Source organism: Emys orbicularis, chromosome 5, assembly GCF_028017835.1.
Source record: "Emys orbicularis isolate rEmyOrb1 chromosome 5, rEmyOrb1.hap1, whole genome shotgun sequence".
Classification (NCBI taxonomy): domain Eukaryota; kingdom Metazoa; phylum Chordata; order Testudines; family Emydidae; genus Emys; species Emys orbicularis.
In genome coordinates this window covers 98023428-98043364 of record NC_088687.1, presented here as the reverse complement: position 1 = coordinate 98043364, position 19937 = coordinate 98023428, and the positions used below count along the sequence as shown (strand labels likewise).

At 42.2% G+C, this 19937-nt stretch overlaps 1 long non-coding RNA gene across 1 annotated transcript; it reads right to left on the bottom strand.

Annotated features, from left to right (window-relative positions):
* Positions 1–13728: 13728 nt before the first annotated feature.
* LOC135879533 (uncharacterized) lies at positions 13729–18779 on the bottom strand. Its single transcript, XR_010561458.1, has 3 exons — positions 18651–18779; positions 16746–16788; positions 13729–14092 (listed from the first exon to the last, which is right to left on the bottom strand). It is a non-coding gene; the product is annotated as an uncharacterized LOC135879533 (long non-coding RNA).
* Positions 18780–19937: the final 1158 nt, after the last annotated feature.

The following is a 19937-nucleotide window of genomic DNA, read 5'->3' as shown; positions in this document are numbered from 1 at the left end:
AGGAGGATGCGTCAGCTGGAAGAGCTAATCCCAAGGATCGTCAGGAGGAGGCACAACTAGCAGTGAGTTGACCCCATGATAGGGGCCATGTTTTGTTTGTTCTGTAAAGTGTCATACATGTTTATGGCACTATAGAAATTAATAAAATATTCTACACACTGTATACATCTTGCATTAGTAAGTCAGTTGCACTCTCAAATTTGACTGAGGTGCCTCTCCCACTCTAATTACAAGTAACTATGGTCCAATATACTGGTTCCAAACCTGCACTCTTACTCACATATGTAATCCCGTTTTCTTTAATGGGCCCACCACAAGATTAAAGACTGAGTCTCTGATGTACAATTAGTACAAATATGCTGATATCCCATGACTGGCAAAGTTGTTGACCCTTGTGCAGCCTCCCAAAATCGTGCAGTTCCTGCTCAGAAGAACTGCATTAGTTCATGTGCATGCAGGAACTTAGGCAATGCAGAGCCAATGGGTGAGCAGAGTTTGCCCCAAATGTGTAAATGAATGTACTCATTTGGCAAGCAGTCTAGAAAATGCCAGCATTTAAAAGGTTAAACTCTTAAAAATATTTATAGAAGTTAAGCAGCCTGACTCATAACCATGACCATGTCCGATTTGTTTGACTTCTTACTGGATTTTAATATTTGATTTAGGATTTGTATTATTTCTGCGTTCCTCACCTTGCCCTGCTTTCTGCTATCATCCCACATTCCTGATTCAAAATATGCTTTTCACCTAGATTACTGTACAATTGCTGCCTAGCCTTTCTATGTATCAAGCACATCCTGCTCACAGAAAAGCTCTTTGCCTAAACAACTTATTAAAGTAAAAGTTAAAAATATCAGTAATTCCTTGGGGTGCATGTGAACTGTGTATTCAAAAATTTCATATTACATCCCATAATCAGACTAATCTGCTAGAACCTGATCCCTTCACTTATCAGAAACATTTAAAGTAACAATCACATCATATATCAGTGTTTTCTTAACAATAAACAAATCATATAGGTTTCCCTAATTTAGGAAAAACTGATTTATGTTTGCTAAATTGAGTAACACATGTTTTTTTATTAGAAATCTCACACTAGTTCTGAGTTATGTACAATAAAAATTAGGAACTCAAGTGTAATAAATCTTAGAACACAATCTAAATCTTTTTAAATTTAATTTCTAGCACATCTTATGCAGAGATGCTTTTCACATTGCTCTAATGTACGAAATAACTTCACAAGTCATTATTTTTCAAAGTATACTAAAATCCATGTATTACAGAAGGTGTAAACTCAATTTCTTAAACAGTTTGGAACTAAATGTAGGTAACATACCTCTCAATATATTAAGTAAAAAATCCTCCTGTACATTGAACTTACATGTTGGAAAAACAACTATGATATCCTGTTGCATTAACAGAGATGATCTTGTGCTATTTATAATGTTCTAAATTTGTCCTTTGAACAGATGCAAATGATTGAAAAGAACCTGTCAGTATCATGGACAACATTTAATACCATATGCAAGAGTTCACTAACAACAATACTAAGCAATCATTGGGGAAAAAAAAAGTTCTAGGATTTTAAAACCCAATTTTAACTTAGATTGTAAAATCTTTAGGGGTGAAGTCTCTGTTTTTTTACTACATGCTTATATAAAACGCAGTAAAATGAAGTCCTCAACTAAGCCTCTAGGTGCTACTATAATAGTAATAATATATAGCATGCATATAACTTTCATAAATGCTGCATAAATTAATATACATATGGATGTGTGTTCTATAATCTGGGTTGTTACAAAACTTCTAGTATGGTAAGGTTTTACAAATAGGGTACTTTAGCAATCCCCAAAGATAACTCTCGATTGGCATGCATTTTAGCACCAGATATTTAGCCAATCATAACAATCTCTGCCTTTCTTGAACCATTTACCTGATTGTGTCTTGATGAGCACTCGGGCTGTTTAAGGAACAGGACATTAAATGGGATGTATTACTGGGTCATTAATCTATGCCTCAGGTGCATTTTAAACTATTCAAGGTTAAAGGCCAGATTACTTCAATTTCACAAGAGGTGTATTAATGGTCCATTAATACATGCCCTACAGTGCTTTAAAACTAGCATAATATAGGTGCCATTTCATTTTTAAAAAAAAAGAAAAGAAAAATACTGACATATTACACTTTCACTGCATATATGCCTCCCGAAAAATAGTTGAGAGGTGAAGGATAGGAGAAAGTAGAAGAAAAATATGTCAGTTTCAGCTAATTAAAAGGGTTTTCAAAAGTAATTTAAACTGTAATATTTATTAGGGCTGCTATTCAGGGCTTGTCTACATTGCCCCACAGTTCTGATCATGGGAGTGTGGATAGCAGTGCGCACCAAAGTCCAGTGCTGTAACTCCATTGTGTGGATGCTGCAGGTGTGATCTAAAAGGTTCCTAGTTTGCATTTTGTAATCTCTTCAAACAGAATTACTGTGAGTGAACTCGGAACCTTTTAGTTTGTGCCTCCACCATCCACGCGGGGGAGTTACAGCACACTGCTATTCAACTCTTTGTTTAAATAAGAGTTTGTGTATCCGAACAGTTTCTTTCTCCTTTTTTTACTGGTATGCCGAGACTTTTTTACCTCTGTACCTTAAAATGATGTTGAGACTTGTACTAGAGAAATCCCAAATTTTACGCTATCTTATGGAATCCCACAATAAGCTTGCCAAAGTTCTACAATTATGTGGTTAAAGTTAATCTCACGATGACAGTATTTTGTCAAACTAGTATGAGGAAATCTTCCATGTTCTGGGAAGCCAAATAGAATTTCACATTGGACATCATCAACAGAAACTTCATTATTACATGACTAAATAGGCACACAAGCACTGTACTAATTCATGGGAATGGTGCTTGCTTGGTTAACTTTGTCAGTTTGAGGTTGAAAAAGATGACAAATTCCAGAATGGCATCAGCAGATTAGAGCAGGGCTCTTATGCACTTACACCAAATCGCCCGATGTTGACACTCTAGAAGTCAGTTTATGCTGAAAAGTTAAAAAAATAATTTGTGTCAATCATAGGGTGACCAGACAGCAAATGTGAAAAACTGGGATGGGGGTGGGGAATAATAGGAGCCTATATAAGAAAAAGACCCAAAATTGGGACTGTCTCTATAAAATCGGGACATCTGGTCACCCTAGTCAATCAAAATGGGACATTCCCCCCTCCCCACCCCCCCACCTCCCCCCCAAAAAACCCCAACTTTCCAGCTAGGAGTAAGGATTGATTTTAATATAGTGCTGAGAGACTTTGCCACATTGAGAAGTAACTTACGACCTAATACTGAGAAGTTCTGAGCACCCATAACTTCCATTAAAATCCATTGGAGAGGCAGGTGCTCGGCACCACTCAGGATCTCTAACTGTGAGAACTGGGCCTCAGCTATGGAGGATTAAAGGGAGTGGTAAATAATGAAGGGGACAGGATGCAATCAAACTATGCATTTTAACACACTCACCTCTGAAATCAAACTTCTAGGAACAAACAATGCAGGCCATATTTACAGAATGAGAAACTCTATCCTGGGAAACAGTGACTCTGAAAAAAAATTAGGGGTCATGCTGGATGATCAGCTGAACATGAGCTCCCAGTGAGACACTGCAGATAAAGAGGCTAAAGCAATCCTTGGATATATAAACAATATCAATTAGGAATAGGGAGGTTATACTTGTTATTTGGCACCAGTGCGCTCACCAATAGAATACTGTATCCAATTCTGGTGCCCGCTCTTTGAGAAGGATGTTGAAAAATTGGAGAGGGTTCAGCGTAGAGCAATGAGGATGATTAAAGGATTAAAACCATGCCTTAAAGTGATAAACTAAATACATTGAGCTCCTTGAGTCTATCAAAGGCTACGTCTACACTATGGAGGGGGGATCGATTTCAGATATGCAAATTCAGCTACAGGAATAGCGTAGCTGAATTTGATGTATCTGATCTAACTTACCCCGCTGTGAGGACGGCGGCAAATCGACCGCCACGGCTCTCCCATCGACGGCGCTTACTCCTACCTGGGCTGGTAGAGTACGTGCATCGATTCGGGGATCGATTATCGCGTCCCGATGAGACACGATAAATCGATCCCCAAGAGATTGATTTCTACCTGCCGATCTGGGAGGGTAGTGAAGGCAAGCCCAAAGAGAAGGTTAAGAGGTGACTTGGTCACAGTCTATACATATGTAGATGGGCAACAGAAATTTGGTAATAGAGGGCTCTTCAGTCTAGCAGAGAAAGGTATGACACGATCTTGACTAGAAATAAAGTGCAAATTTTTAACAGTGAAGGCAATTAATCATGGGAACAATTTACCAAGGCTTATGGTGGATTCTCCATCGCTAGACATTATAAATCAAGATATGCTCTACAACCACGGCTACTGGATATGAAGCAGGAATTAAATCAGGGAAATCCTATGGCCTGTGTTATGCAGGAGGTCAGATTAGATGATCCCAATGGTCCCTTCTGGCTTTAAAATCTAAGAAAAAGAAATTAAAATACTCAAAGAGAGGTTAGAAGATATGGAGAACCATCCTTGAAAGAATAATCTTAGACTAAGACGGGATCAGAGAGAAGTATTAAACAGAAGATGGAAGGGAGTCTGAGGTAAAATGAACACAATATGTTATCTTGTTAAAAATAGCTCCAAGGCAATGAGTCTGAGTGATGGGACTACTGTACCCAGCAGTTATACAAATATTAGTTGAATCACCACTGACTTGCCACAACAAAGGAGGCCATGATACACCTGGATGTATTTTTAAACAGAAGTAATTACCTGTGTAGGCCTCATCACATAATACCTATCTAATCTAGAGACTTCTTCTATGTATGGAAAATGTTAATAACTTGGGAACAGACTGTCATATATAAGGATGAACATTTTATTGTCTGTTCCAAGGGAAGGTGAAAACTGGAGCCACTAGAAAATGATAAGCATGTTTTGTGAGGGGGAAAAAATGAGATTTTTTTCTAAGAGAAAATAAAATGGTATTGGTTTTCAAAATCAAAATTTGTTTGTGTTTTCTACCATCTCTCTTCCCCCCAATCCTTTCTTCAGTGACAAAATTAAAAAGAGAAAGGGGAACAAAGTATTTCAGTTTTCAAAAACAGACATTTTAAATTTTCATTTTTTTCAGTGAGCAAAGGGCAAAACAGGGAAATTTTCAAAATGAAAATGTTTGGTAAAAAAATCTGTTTTTGAAAAATTGTAATTAAACATTTCTATTCGCTCTTGTGAGAACAAGAGAGAGTGATGACTGAAATGGATTGTTTGGGTTATAAAGCTGCTATCTTATACTATATTCAATATTATAAGTTTCTTTGTTAGCACGGAGAATCAGTTATGATTATCAGATCAGTTATTCGATAGGTTTTTCAAACGATTCAATTAATCACATTAAGGAATAATTCAATAGTGAAAAGTAAGGTTAATTACTTACATTTACAGGCAATAAATATATTATATTTATAAATGGAACATTATTAAAATTTGCCACTAAAGAACATAGAGTAATTTAATTATTTAATAGTTATGTAGTTTAATACTGCTATTAAATAATTATTTTCTGAATTATTTATTTACCATTTAAAAGTGCATACTAAATTATTATTATTTATTCCCAGGATATGCCTGCTAACTGAGTATATGCTACGGGTCAAAAAATTATTGCAGAAATACCCAGACTAGTAACTTCACACTTATGAATATCTACAGAGCACAAACAGTTTGATAGACTTTGAATACACAGGTAGAAGATATGGGTTCCTGCTCTAAAGATCTTATAAAGCAAGGCAGACGTATACACAAAGGATACAGGAAATTAGATGATTGACTAGTGATGCTTAGCAAGCCTCTTAAGGTACGTCTACACTGTGATAAAAGGCCCACCGCATGGCTGCAGTTGGCATTTCTCAGCTGTCTCGGGCTGGCGGGGCTTGGGCTGGGGGGCTAAAAATTGCAGAGGAACCACCTGTTGTGAGTGCTGCTGTGTGCCTGTGCATTGCTCCTCTGCTGTTCATGGTGCTCCTGCGTTAGCTGCACCAGCATAGCTTGCAGCTTGTTGATTCAGCAGACCTTGATGTTACTCCTAGAGAAAGACCTCAGGCTCAGTTCGGTGGCAAAGGTGCTCGACCAGGTTTATTGTCAACAAAGCATTGTCCTAGCGCACCATAGAAGCTACAGGTACGCTAACACATATATGCCCATGACAATCAACATAACATGTTGTTGTCCCCTAGGCCAATACAAAAATGACTTTTTATACATTGATACGAACAAGTTACATATTACACTCCAGATGTTGTTACCATCTTGTACCTCATAGTTCGCAAAAAATAGCCTCATCCCTTATCCCATCATCCTGTCCTTATCTTTGCGAGGGGTTGTGTGTTCTTGTACCATCCTCTCCTATCAGGAATGTGCTTACTTGGTTAGCTGATACCTAGATGTTACTATTCTGACAAGGCCTATTTTGGTTCACTCAGGGAATGCAGAGGAATAAAAATTTGGCCACTTTTGGAGGGGCACTTCCTGTGTCCTTGAAGCGGAGAAGCTGGCTTCTCCCCACCCCTTCCCCAGCAGCCAGAGGAGCTGGTTCTCACCTCACGGCCCCATGGTCAGAGGAGCTGTCAGCTCCTGCTTTGGTCTGGGGCCAGAGGAGTCCGCTCTTCCTGCCCCGTCCCCAGAGGAGTTCTGTGCCCCCTCTGATTGGGGGGCCTGTGCCCCTGCTTGCCCCCCCCCCCCAGTGTACACCTCTGGTTCACTACCTTTGGTTCAGAGTGTTAACCATGCCTAGGAGAGGATAGGGGAGGGCTCCAGCAAGGCCTACTCAACCATTAATAACTTCAATTAAATTGGTGATGAAGACTTTTCTGCTGGATCCTTTCCTTTGTGCTGCCCCCTTAGAGTCTATCCCTTTTGGCTCCCTGAGAATGTATTTAGACTCATAGACTCATAGACTTTAAGGTCAGAAGGGACCAATATGGTCATCTAGTCTGACCTCCCGCATGATGCAGGCCACAAAAGCTGACCCTCCCACAACAGAATCTTCCAGCCTGCGACCCCTGCCCTATGCTGCGGAGGAAGGCGAAAAACCTCCAGGGTCTCTGCCAATCTACCCTGGAGGAAAATTCCTTCCCGACCCCAAATATGGCGATCAGCAGTACCCCGAGCATACAGGCAAGATTCTACAGCCGGACCCTCATTTAACCCGCGATGGCCCGTTAATGCCTAATTGACTAGAATCATGTTATCCCTTCAAACCATTCCCTCCATAAACTTATCAAGCCTAATCTTGAAGCCAGAAAGGTCCTTCGCCCCCACCGTTTCCCTCGGAAGGCTGTTCCAAAATTTCACCCCTCTGACGGTTAGAAACCTTCTTCTAATTTCAAGCCTAAACTTCCCCACGGCCAGTTTATATCCATTCGTTCTCGTGTCCACATTCCTACTGAGCTGAAATAATTCCTCTCCCTCCTTGGTATTAATCCCTTTGATATATTTAAAGAGAGCAATCATATCCCCCCTCAGCCTTCTTTTGGTTAGGCTAAACAAACCGAGCTCCTCGAGTCTCCTTTCATAGGAAAGGTTTTCCATTCCTCGGATCATCCTAGTGGCCCTTCTCTGTACCCGTTCCAGTTTGAGTTCATCCTTTTTAAACATAGGAGACCAGAACTGCACACAGTACTCCAAATGAGGTCTCACCAGCGCCTTGTATAACGGAAGCAGCACCTCCCTGTCCCTACTAGAAATACCTCGCCTAACGCATCCCAAAATCGCATTAGCTTTTTTCACAGCCACGTCACATTGCCGACTCATAGTCATCCTGCGATCAACCAGGACTCCGAGGTCCTTCTCCTCCTCCGTCACTTCCAACCTATGCGTCCCTAACTTATAACTAAAATTCTTATTAGTCATCCCTAAATGCATCACCTTACACTTCTCACTATTAAATCTCATCCTATTATTGTTACTCCAATTTACAAGGTCATCCAAGTCTCCCTGCAGAATATCCCGATCCTTCTCTGAATTGGCAATACCTCCCAACTTTGTGTCATCCGCAAACTTTATCAGCCCACTCCTACATTCGGTTCCGAGGTCAGTAACGAATAGATTGAATAAAATCGGACCCAAAACCGAACCCTGAGGAACCCCACTGGTGACCTCCGTCCAACCCGACAGTTCACCTTTCAGTACTACTCGCTGCAGTCTCCCCTTTAACCAGTTTTTTATCCACCTCTGAAATTTCATATTTGTTTCTGTGTTTTGCAGATGTGTGATCTATACCAACCTCTACATTTGAGGAAATTAAATGACAAAATGACCACATACATCAGTTTATAAGCATATAAAGGAGAAAGTGAATATAAACCCCAGAAGAACTTTAATGTTTCAAGACTTCAGCCGGCCACCTGCAGGAGTTGGGAGGAGATTCTCCCCCTCCTACAAAAATTTATTCTGTTTTGGGGTTTTTTTGGTGGGGGGCAGGGAGCTTGGTCTCTTTCCTATGAAGCACCAGGGATGGCCACAGCTGGAGATGGGACACTGGGTGGGGTAGACCAGGTTCTGAGGTGGCACTGAGCATTCTCTGTCTCAGGTGATTACCTGGCTGGCTCCTGCTCACATGTTCAGGGTCTAACTGATCGCCTTATGAGGGGTTGGGAGTGACAGAGACGTTGTGTGTGTGTGGGGGGGGGGCTTGCTCTCTAATGTGTGGGCGCGGGTTGCTGGCCCGTATTATCTGGCTATATCTCACTTTATCATTTCCCTGCCATTGCAGAGGCCTCAAGCATTGGTGCACCTCAGTCCCTCCTATTCTTTGCCTGTGGCACATAATAGTTTCATCTCCTATGTGCTGTAATACTTTGGTCTACTTTTGGTTGTTGGGTTTAGTGTGCAGGTGCTGGGTGCTGTTGGTGGCCTGTAATACACAGGAGATCAGAGTAGATGATCCCTTCTGGCCCTAAGCTCTATGACACTCTATGAATGTAAAACAGAGATTTATATTTAGGGAAGAAAAGAACAGCATGGTTAATATTTGAAGTGTATTTGTTTCCATTGTAATTGTTTTCTCTTTATGTTATATTTACATGTATATTAAAGTAATCAGTAATAAAAGTAATATTTCAAATAGATTCATAATAGAAGTAATAAGTGCTTTTCATCCATAGATCTCAAAGTGCTTTACAAAGGAAGGAAGTATCTTCTTTGTTTTACAGATGGGGGAACTGAGGCACAGCGAGGTGAAATGAATTGCCCAAGGTCACTCACCAAGCTAGTGGAAGAGTGGGAACAGAACCCATGTCTTTTGAGTCCCAGTGCAGTGCTCTATCCACTATTAATAGAGGTATGGTGTTTTACCAAATAATCTGTGACTGTTTCTAGAAGAAACCTTGAACAAACTCCTGGGACTGTTTGCAGGAAAAGCTGTGACATTATTTTGAAAAACCCTATTAAGATACTCACGTTAATGTTTGAAAAATAGGCTGCATAGTATTTTTGCTTTTCACAACATTCTTAGTGGATCCACAACTGCTCGAATAACCCGTCCTACATAATCATAATGATCCCACTGAAGTTGTATTGGGATCAAGAGACTTGGTAGCATTTTAATGGAAGTTTCTTATACCCTTCCACTGAGGTTATGAGACTTCTAAGGCAGCACTGTAATGATTTCTTTACAATAGCATGCGCAAACACTACATTAGCTAGAAAAGAGCAGCCAGAGGGTTCTGTGTTAATAATCAATGGATTAAGAGTTGCCAAAAGGGAGTGTAAACTACAGAAGGTTTGTTCTAATTTATGGAAAAAATACATACACAGGCCTCATACTCCTAAGGGGAGGCACAGCAGCATGGGAATTTTGGAGTAAAATCTCAGCTTCCTACCTGAACTTAAGTAGGGCAGATGAGCATAGTTGGGCTCAGAGCCTTATAAAGGAGCTGGACTGCTTTCAAGGGGAAAAATAACTTGGTTGTTTGTAAACGAGGACAGGGAACTCTGGAGACATAAAATGCTTTGTATATATTGCTTTGTGTTTATATTGCTTGCTTAGAATTTAAACAATGTTACACTTTGTGAACCAAATATGGCTAGAGACTGTTGGTTAGTGTTATTTTGGTTCCACCTGGTGGGGGGAGTGGGGAACCCAAACCTTGTGAATAAACCTAAAACACCAGAGACAGTTTTCACTGATTAATCTGGGACTCCTGGTGAATTTCTGTTTAGTTGAGTGGATCCTGACCTTGTCAAAAACTGGAACGCACAGATACAATGCAGGTTACAGTAGAAGGAAAACAGTCAGTCAAAACTGAATCACTGGTAGGAGAAATATGAACCAAGGATGGCCCATGAGCTGCACATATGTAGTTCATGACTACTTTGTCAGGTAGTCACTAGAAAGAATATGTCAGGTGGGGTGAAAGCTTCAAGCAAACAAAGACATATGCTGTGTTCCCCCCTTCAAACCAGAGGAGTAAGAGAGGGTTAATAGCACTGTGTAAGGAGTTACATGGACAAGCAATATGGACATGAAAAGAAATGGAACAACATACCAATCAAGAACCAAGTCTTTAACCATTATTGCACAGTAGGGTTCCAAAACAGACACCAGAGAGAGCAGGAATCTGACCCTCCAGGATCATGATGCAAAGGGCACAGCCTTATCAGAAGTGACATAGATCACAGAGTGTATACTGTGACAGACCCAGAGCAGTGGGGTACAGGAGTCTGGTAGAGGGCAAATATACTGGTCACTGGATGAGTAGTTTTCTGTTCCCTGAGTGACCAGAGCAGGGGCTGCACTAGAGTATCAGGAACCTGCTAGAACCAGTTAAGGCAGGCAGGCTAATTAGGACACCTGGAGCCAATTAAGAAGAAGCTGCTAGAATCAATTAAGGCAGGGCACCTGGGTTTTAAAAGGAGCTCACTTCAGTTTGTGGTGTGAGTGTGAGGAGCTGGGAGCAAGGAGATGAGAGTGTGCTGCTGGAGGACTGAGGAGTACAAGTGTTATCAGACACCAGGAGGAAGATTCTGTGGTGAGAATAAGGAAGGTGTTTGGAGGAGGCCATGGGGAAGTAGTCCAGGGAGTTGTAGCTGTCATGCAGCTGTTACAGGAGGCACTATAGCCAGCTGCAGTCCACAGGGCCCTGGGCTGGAACCCAGAGTAGAGGGTGGGCCTGGGTTCCCCCCCAAACCTCCCAATTGACCTGGACTGTGGGTTCTTCTGGAGGGGAAGGTCTCTGGGCTGTTCCCCAACCCACATGGTGAATCTCTGAGGCAAGAAAATCTGCCAATAAGTGCAGGACCCTTATTGATAGGAGGAACTTTGTCACAATACTCAATCATATTCCAAATAACCGATTGGCATTGCAGTAGGACACACTGTCAGCAAAGGCATAAATTGGTAGCACCATCTATAGTTAAGGTTGACCAACACTCTCCATTATAAGAGCTGGTTTTCTGTTACTTTAAACTTTGCCAAATCTTAAATGCTCAGGCTGAAAATGTCCATACCAGGTGTCTGCCTCAAGCTGAATTTTTTTTTTTAAGCTTCAGCAAGAATAGTTCACCCATTACTGAGAATGAGTTTAGGGGAAAATATGTTGTGGAAAAAATGGTATGTGATCTTGCAATTACAGACTATATTATAATGCGTACTCACAATTATTATTTATTACTTGTATTTGTTCAAATTAAGGTTTCATGGACAAACTTAATTGACATTTCCTAACTTTTGAATGCTTAACACACAATCTTAACATTTTTAATGTAGTTTTTGTGTGTATTTATATTACAGTAGCACATCTAATTTGTTAGATGATATCCATACCATTAGGATCACACCAGCTGGCCAAAAGTCAATAGCAAAAGTTTGACAGACAATTGTCAGAGCACACATAGAGCAGACAAAGTTATTTGCAGCAAAGGACAAATAACATGCTGGTTGTGTGAATATCCAGAGGCAAAACTGGCAGTGGGGAAAAATGCACTTAGGAGTGTTTATTAAAATGATCATTGTTCAATCTAAACTTTGCTAGAGTTGTGTTGGGATCAAGGAGACGCGGAGTCAAGAGGTTTGTCAAGCAGGCGTTCTGAGCTCTCTTGAGCTGGGGTTTTTATTAGTAATTAGATCAAAAGGCATGAGATCATAGTTACTTGTAACATATTGATTGGTTTACCCATAGCCATCTCCCCTTGTACAATAAATCATGATTGGTGAAGGGGCTACGTGAACTATTCAAGGGGACTACGTGAGCTATTGCCTAGTCTATGCTTAATCAATAACCTGAGCATAGTTTTACCTTGCATTGCTTACCTTGAGAATAAGCCAGGAGTAAATGTAATAAACACGTGTGTGGTTTGCCAGCACAGCATGTTTCACTACACCTCCCCCTTTTTGTTTTTAAGCAATTTGCAGGCATAATGAATGCTCTGTTTAGTATTAAGTCGTTGCCAAGGGCAGCCTTGGACAAATAGGCTAATAAGGGAAGGAATACACTGTAATATACAACAACAAACTATTAATCCTATAACTATAACAATAACATATGCAAACATTTGCTTTAGCCAGTATAGGTCTGGCAGCCACCCAGTAAGCCAGTCCCAGAATCCTGAAAAACCAACATCCATTGTAACTTCTTTTGTTAAAGTATGTAGTTTTACAATTTGGTCGTCCACTGCTTTTTCATTATTGCTTAGGTTAAAGCAACACATACCATCCAATTTTTCACACCCATAATGATGTTGCATTAAAAGATAATCTATGGCCGCTCTGTTTTGCAAAAGTCCATGTCTTAATTCGCTCTGTTCCTCATTTAACAAGGCTAGAGCTCTAGAAGTTGTATTTAAGGCTTTTACTGCTGAGCAGGCTAAGGCGTTAATGTTTTTACTGTTTCGTGCCGCCAGACCGGGCACCCCAACCAGGGATACGGCCAGTGCGACGTATTCGGCCTTACTAATTAGGGCCGCGTGACTATTACAGCTTTCATCAAGGAATACACTTCGTTTTGTCTTAGTGAGTGATGTACCCTTAGCTTCCTTTTGAGGCAAAACCAAAGACAGCCTACTAAGACAGCATGGAGTTTCATGACTGATGTTGGCTGGAATGTAGTTAAAGGTATATCCGGGGCAGGACCAGAACCAGCCCCTTGGCAATTGTAGGTACTCATACATATATGATATATTAACCATACTTGAGCAATTGAAGTTCCCTTTTGGGAATTGAATACAAGTCTTTTTGGTACAATTAACCATTCTAGCACAACTAACATTAAAACTAGCAACATGCGGTGTTAACAGGGTAACAGCAGAACGCGGCTTGTGTGTTAGTCGATCTCCCCAATTATGGTACCCAGGGTACCCTAAGGCCCTAAGGGTAGAATTTTGTTCTAGAGAATTATAAAACCATGTATCATTGTTGATGTCTGTGGGATTATGGCACACTGGTATTAGGCAAGATCCTAGCACCTCCCCCACCGCCCTCTGCTCCGTTAAGCAGAAGGTACTTAGGTTTAAAGTCTTTGCAAATACCTCCCATATATTAAGACGAACCCCCCCAGTCACTACCGGCCCCCCTTCTGTAGGGACAATAGTTAAACTGAAAATAATGATTGTTAACAAAAGTACAGAATTGGCATTTAAGGAGGCTATTAATGCCATCATATAGTTCTCTGCCGTTTTCTCTTGGTTTGTTTTTTCCAACAGTTGTTCAGCCTGATTAGCTAGGTTCTTCACTTGGCCCCATGTGGCAGGTGCATTTCGTTGGCCCCCTCGTTTTCGGCCCGTTGTCACTTTTCCTTGTTCATCATATAAGTGTATGTTGAAGTCAGGGATGGGGTTGCTCAGTCCCTGATGCCACGCCATCCTTGTATGGTCGAACGTATCGTGCAGGTACCCAGAGCGGGCCGCTTGGTGTTGATACAGCTGCGTAACCGCGCCCCCAGGTGATTAGTGGCACAGGTTCGCTCCACTCCGGGCCAGGTAGCTGACGATAGGTTACCTTTGGAGCAGGAAGAACTTCGGTCGTCCGATAATGCCGTTGTGCCCTGGTGAAAAATTGAGAATTGAAAGGTAATAGATTTAAATGATTGAGTGTAAACAGTACTTGAGCCAGCCATTCTTCCTTTTCTGTCAGGCTGCCGGGGACAATTCCCCCTTTTTGTTTTTGCCGCAGGAGAGCATTTTTTAATGTGCGATTAGCTCGTTCTACAATGGCTTGTCCTTGGGAATTGTATGGGATGCCAAAGGTATGCTTGATTTCCCATCGCGTGCAGAACGCTGCCATTGCTGAAGAGCAATAGGCTGGGCCGTTGTCAGTTTTTAAAGCTGATGGCTTTCCCATCACTGCAAAGGAACGAATGAGGTGATTACAGACGTGTTTTGCCTTTTCCCCTTTTTGTGGCGTTGCCCATATATATCCAGAATAAGTGTTTATGACTACATGCAAATAGGACCAGGGAGCTAATGGTGGGAACCGAGTGACGTCCATTTGCCACAATTGGTTTGCACCTAGCCCCCGAGGATTTACCCCGATAGCGGGTCCTGCGAGGTTTCCAGTACACTCAGGGCACTGCTGAATAACAGCTTTTGCATCAGATAGTGGTATGGAAAATTGCTTGGCCAACGCCCTAGCATTTTGGTGATGTAAGGAGTGACTTTCCATAGGAGAGCAGGGGAAAGCCTTTAAGGCGTTATCAGCATAGGCATTGCCTTGCGAGATTTCTCCGGGGAAAGGCTGATGACTTCTAACATGTGCGATAAAAAATAGATGTCGTCGGTGACGTAATATCAGTTGTAGGGAAAGAAATAAACCAAGCAAATTATTATCCAAAGATGCAGTAACACAACTAGAAGCAATATTACTAACAACATTTGCAGCATACAAACTGTCTGTTATGAGGTTAACTGGTTGATCAGAAAATGTGTTAAAGGCAAGAATTAACGCAGCTAGCTCCGCACGCTGAGGAGAGCGTTGCGGTAAGGTAAACTGGGATTGCCACTGGTCATTTTTTTTTCCAAGCGACCACCCCTCTGGAGGGGCCACCATCGGTGAAAATGGTAAGAGCTTCTTTTATGGGAACGGGAGATACCAAGTAGAATACTTTCAGTGGAATATGTTGAGCAACTTGGAGACGAGGATCCTTTGGAGTATGGTAAGTTACGCACCCAACATATTTGGCTAGTGCTATTTGCACCTCCTCCGAGTGCATGCATGCAACTTCCCAGGTGGCGATGGGGATGGGTATAATAATGTTTACTAAATCCATGGCAAACAAGTTTAATGCTCGATTGCGTCCTTTAGTGATTAATTGAGCAATCATTCCAGACAATGGGACGAGTGTGTTTTTGTGTGTGTGTGGTAAATACATCCACTCGAGGATAAATTTTCTTTCATTTGTATGTTGAAGTAATGCCCCCATGAATTGCTTAATGTCCCCAAGAATGATTAAGGACAGGGGCACATTAGGTACTGCTCTATCTACCCACCTTTCTGCCATGGCTTCGTTGACCTTATGCACTACCTCCTGTTGTTCGTTTGTCAGTGATATTATGTCTCCCGGTTGCTTTCCTAATTTTAGGGCATTAAACAGTGGAGTCAGCATAGATGTGGGAATCTTGTAATACGGTCTTATCCAATTTATGGATCCCAGAATTTGCTGTAGCACTACATATGTTAATTTTTTTTGGCAAGGTAAGTTTTGGAAGTATGGGCATGGAGTATGCTGCAAGCATTTTATGACCTAAATATTGAAAAGGTTCGGCTTCCTGTATTTTTTCCGGGGCTACTACCAGACCCGATTGACTTAAGATATCCGTTAACTCACTTTTCCATGTGGTGGGTAGGGGCCTACCGGCTATTAAGATATCATCCATATAATGGTATACAAGTAGCTTTTTGAACTTATTTTTGAAAGGTTGAAGAGCAGTGTTTACAAAATACTGACACATGGTAGGGCTATTTAACATGCCCTGGGGTAACACTTTCCAATGATAACGTGTTGTGGGTTGGGCATTGTTTAGGACTGGCACTGTGAATGCAAAATATTTTTTATCCTTTTCCTGTAATGGTATTGTAAAGAAACAATCCTTTAAATCAATTATTGCTACCTGGTAGTCATATGGGATTAAATTTGGATTGGGGAGGCCACACTGCAGGGGGCCCATTGGTTCTAGTATTTTATTAATTTCACGCAAATCATGAAGGAGCCTCCATTTTCCTGATTTTTTCTTAATTACAAAAACAGGAGTATTGTACGGGCTTGTAGTATGCTCAATGTGTTCATCTTTTAATTGTTGCTCAACTAATTGCTGCAAAGCTTCTAATTTCTCTTTAGGTAATGGCCATTGTTCTACCCAGACTGGCTTATCAGTTTTCCACTGTAACGGAAGAGCCTGAGGCTTACTCATCTTCCAAAACCAGTTTTGCCCCTATCTGTTCTAACAAATCTCTTCCCCAAATGTTAAACTGTAAAGGCAATATGCAGGGTTGAATATATGCTATTATGGGGCCTTGTTCCTGGGATTTTACAGGTAACCATTGAGAGCTCTTTTGAGATGCTTGGCTTCCTCCTACCCCGAATACCGCAGGGGCTAGCTCAGAAGGCCATGTAGGCTCCCAATCCTTTTCAGCTATGACAGAAACATCTGCCCCTGTGTCCAACAAACCGGTCAGCCACTTACCTTGGAGTATATACTTACGTTGAGGTTTTTGCAGGGATATTCGGTGTACCAATGCTGCCACCTGTGGGTGAAAGGAAGAATCGCTGTCGCCTTCAGTACGGGTGGATCCGAATCCTCCTGTGCGTGTTACCTGTGATTTTTCTCCAGGGAGTTCATATGGCAACAGTATCATCTGTGCCCAGGAGTCCCCTTGTCTTAAAGTAAAAGGCAGGTGACTCCAATACTGAACATATATTTTTCCCTGATAATCAGCATTAATCACTCCTGGAACTACCATAATTCCTTGTTTACTTGCTGATGACCGAGGGAGTATAATGCCCACCGTCCCTTCAGGAAGGGGCCCTTTCAGTTGAGTAGGCATTAAAAGAACTTCCCCCGGTAAGAATGAGGATTTTTCTTCTTGATTATACAAGTCTATTCCAGCACTGCCGGTCGTTGCCGGTTGTGCCCTAGTCAATTCTTCCGCCCCCGTTGTTTTTCCGGGGCCCGGGGAGGGCCCGATTACTGGTTTCCCTGCCCTAGTCCTGATTGACATTGATTTGCCCAATGATACCCCTTGTTGCATTTAGGACATTTTTTGGAGGGCCTACCCCCTTCCTGGGGTCTTCCTTTATGTGCTCCTCCCCCGGGTGCCCTACACTGGCTTTTAAAGTGTCCCGGTTTTTTGCAATTAAAACAATTTCCTGCTGGTTTATTACCTTGTCTTATAGCCCCCGCCAAAAGAGCCATAGCATGGGTTTGACTACCGACATCAGCGCAAGCCTGAATCATGTCCGCTAAAGTGTACGAGGGGCGATGTATAATAGATTGCAGTACCTTTTTGCAATCAGCATTAGCCTGCTCATAAGCCAGTCCCCGTAAAAGCTCTGTCTGTGCCTCCTCGTTATCGATCTGCCGCTGTACTGCTTCCTTGAGCCTATCTATGAACTGCGGATACGGCTCTGTAGGCTGCTGCCGGGTGGCTGTGAAAGACCTAGTCGGTTTCCCACTTACAGGAACCCTTCTGAAAGCTCTCATAACACTAAGTTTAGTACGAATATATGTGTCTGGGTCTAACTCCAACTGGCTCTCTATAGTGCTAAATTGGCCTGCTCCATAAATCTGGTCAGGTATGGCAGCTGGGGTTGAGTAACCTACAGCAGCTAACCTGAACTCACTATCCCACACCATATACTGGGCGGGGGTCAGCACCATACGAAATAAGTCTTTCCAATCTTGTGGAGCCATTGTGTAGCCATTTCCAATTCCTTCTAAGATGCCTGTCACGAAATTAGACCTGATGCCTGTCTCCGTGATAGCTTTTCTCACCTCCCTCAGTACTGTATACGGTAGCGCCGTCCACTGTCTGACGGCATTGCCCTGTGCATCGACTTCTGCCGTTATAGGCATTAGCATGGGCAACTCCCCCTCCCACTGATGTTCTTCCTCCAAACTCAATTCCCCTGTCTCACGCGCCAACGCAACCGCCACCCGGACGCAGCCCCCACGATTCCCCCGGAAACAAGGCTGATCAGTTCCTTTATCAATGGGGGGATCCGAGGGCCGCTGCCCCGTATCCGACACCGCAGGCGCTGGTGGTAGCACCCGCGGGTACGGAGGCGGTGTCGTCAGCGTGAGAAGCGGGGCGGCAGTGAGAGACGCCTGTAGCCCCAGTTTTCCCACTGCCTCAGTACAGCGCTGCCACATGAGCAGGTGCTGCACTGCTGCTCTCGGTTTCTCAAAGAGCTGTGTTCCTATTTTTTGCCAATCTTCTTGCTGCAGGGACCCCTCTTCGGGGTACCAGGGGCATTGACATTCTATTTCCTTAACAAAATCCTCTACATGCCGCAGCGTAACCGCTGGGCAACCGCTCCCCTCAATGAGCTTAAATAATTCCTTAGCATGAGCCTTTTGTGGCACTGATAAATCACCCCCCATACTCACGAGTGGCTGTTTCCAGCGGGTGCACCTAGACTATTCCAGTCGGATGAGCAGGGGTCCTCGGGATCCGGTGAATCACGTCGGGGTCACCAGATGTTGGGATCAAGGAGACGCGGAGTCAAGAGGTTTGTCAAGCAGGCGTCCTGAGCTCTCTTGAGCTGGGGTTTTTATTAGTAATTAGATCAAAAGGCATGAGATCATAGTTACTTGTAACATATTGATTGGTTTACCCATAGCCATCTCCCCTTGTACAATAAATCATGATTGGTGAAGGGGCTACGTGAACTATTCAAGGGGACTACGTGAGCTATTGCCTAGTCTATGCTTAATCAATAACCTGAGCATAGTTTTACCTTGCATTGCTTACCTTGAGAATAAGCCAGGAGTAAATGTAATAAACACGTGTGTGGTTTGCCAGCACAGCATGTTTCACTACAGAGTTGGTTCCAAATGAGAGATAAATCAGTCTGAGTTTAAACTTTGCCTGGCAATTAAAAGAAGAGGAAGAGGTAAGAGAGCTCAATTTATGGTCCAGTTTGTATCAATTTACCACTTTCAAAACAGGTTTATCTGATAAAACTCAGTTATTTTAAGAGAACATGTCATGATCTATTATGTTAAACAGTTCCTGATTATTATCATTTAGGGCTGCAGCAATGCCCCAAAAATGTGCTGTTTCCCAAAACAGTGGCAGACAGAGTACCTGCCCTGAAGATCATGCAATCTAACCAAAATAGATATTGTCTGCTTGTAGGAAAGTCACTGATCATAGGCCAACCATCATAAGCTTAAAAGAGATTGAGTGAGGGGAAATCTTTGCTTAAACTTTCTTTGGAAACAACAACATTGTGTTGCAATAATCATCCACAAAATGGTTTGATTCTTAAAATCCTACCACTCTGGACAGACATGGTCCTTCAAAGCCATCCCTTTGGGATAGCTTTAATATTTATATCTCTTAGAAACAATCCTCCCTCTTCAGAATGTTCAAAAGCATTTGGTTTACTTGCAACTCATATCTGGGATTACCAGCAATATGAGACTATAATTGACTGCCTCTGTCCATTGGATAAATCTAGCTGTGTAACACAGACAATTTACTTTGAGAGAAAAGCAATTAAAATAGGGATTAATGACCTTGACCTGATCTGTGTCTGGAGGGAATTAAATGGAAATAGCAGGGAACATGGATTTTATTCCTTCAGACATGGATCATATGCACTCATAGACTACTGATTTGATCCTCCCAAATGCCCCCACATAATGTGACCTCATGTACAAGCAACAAAA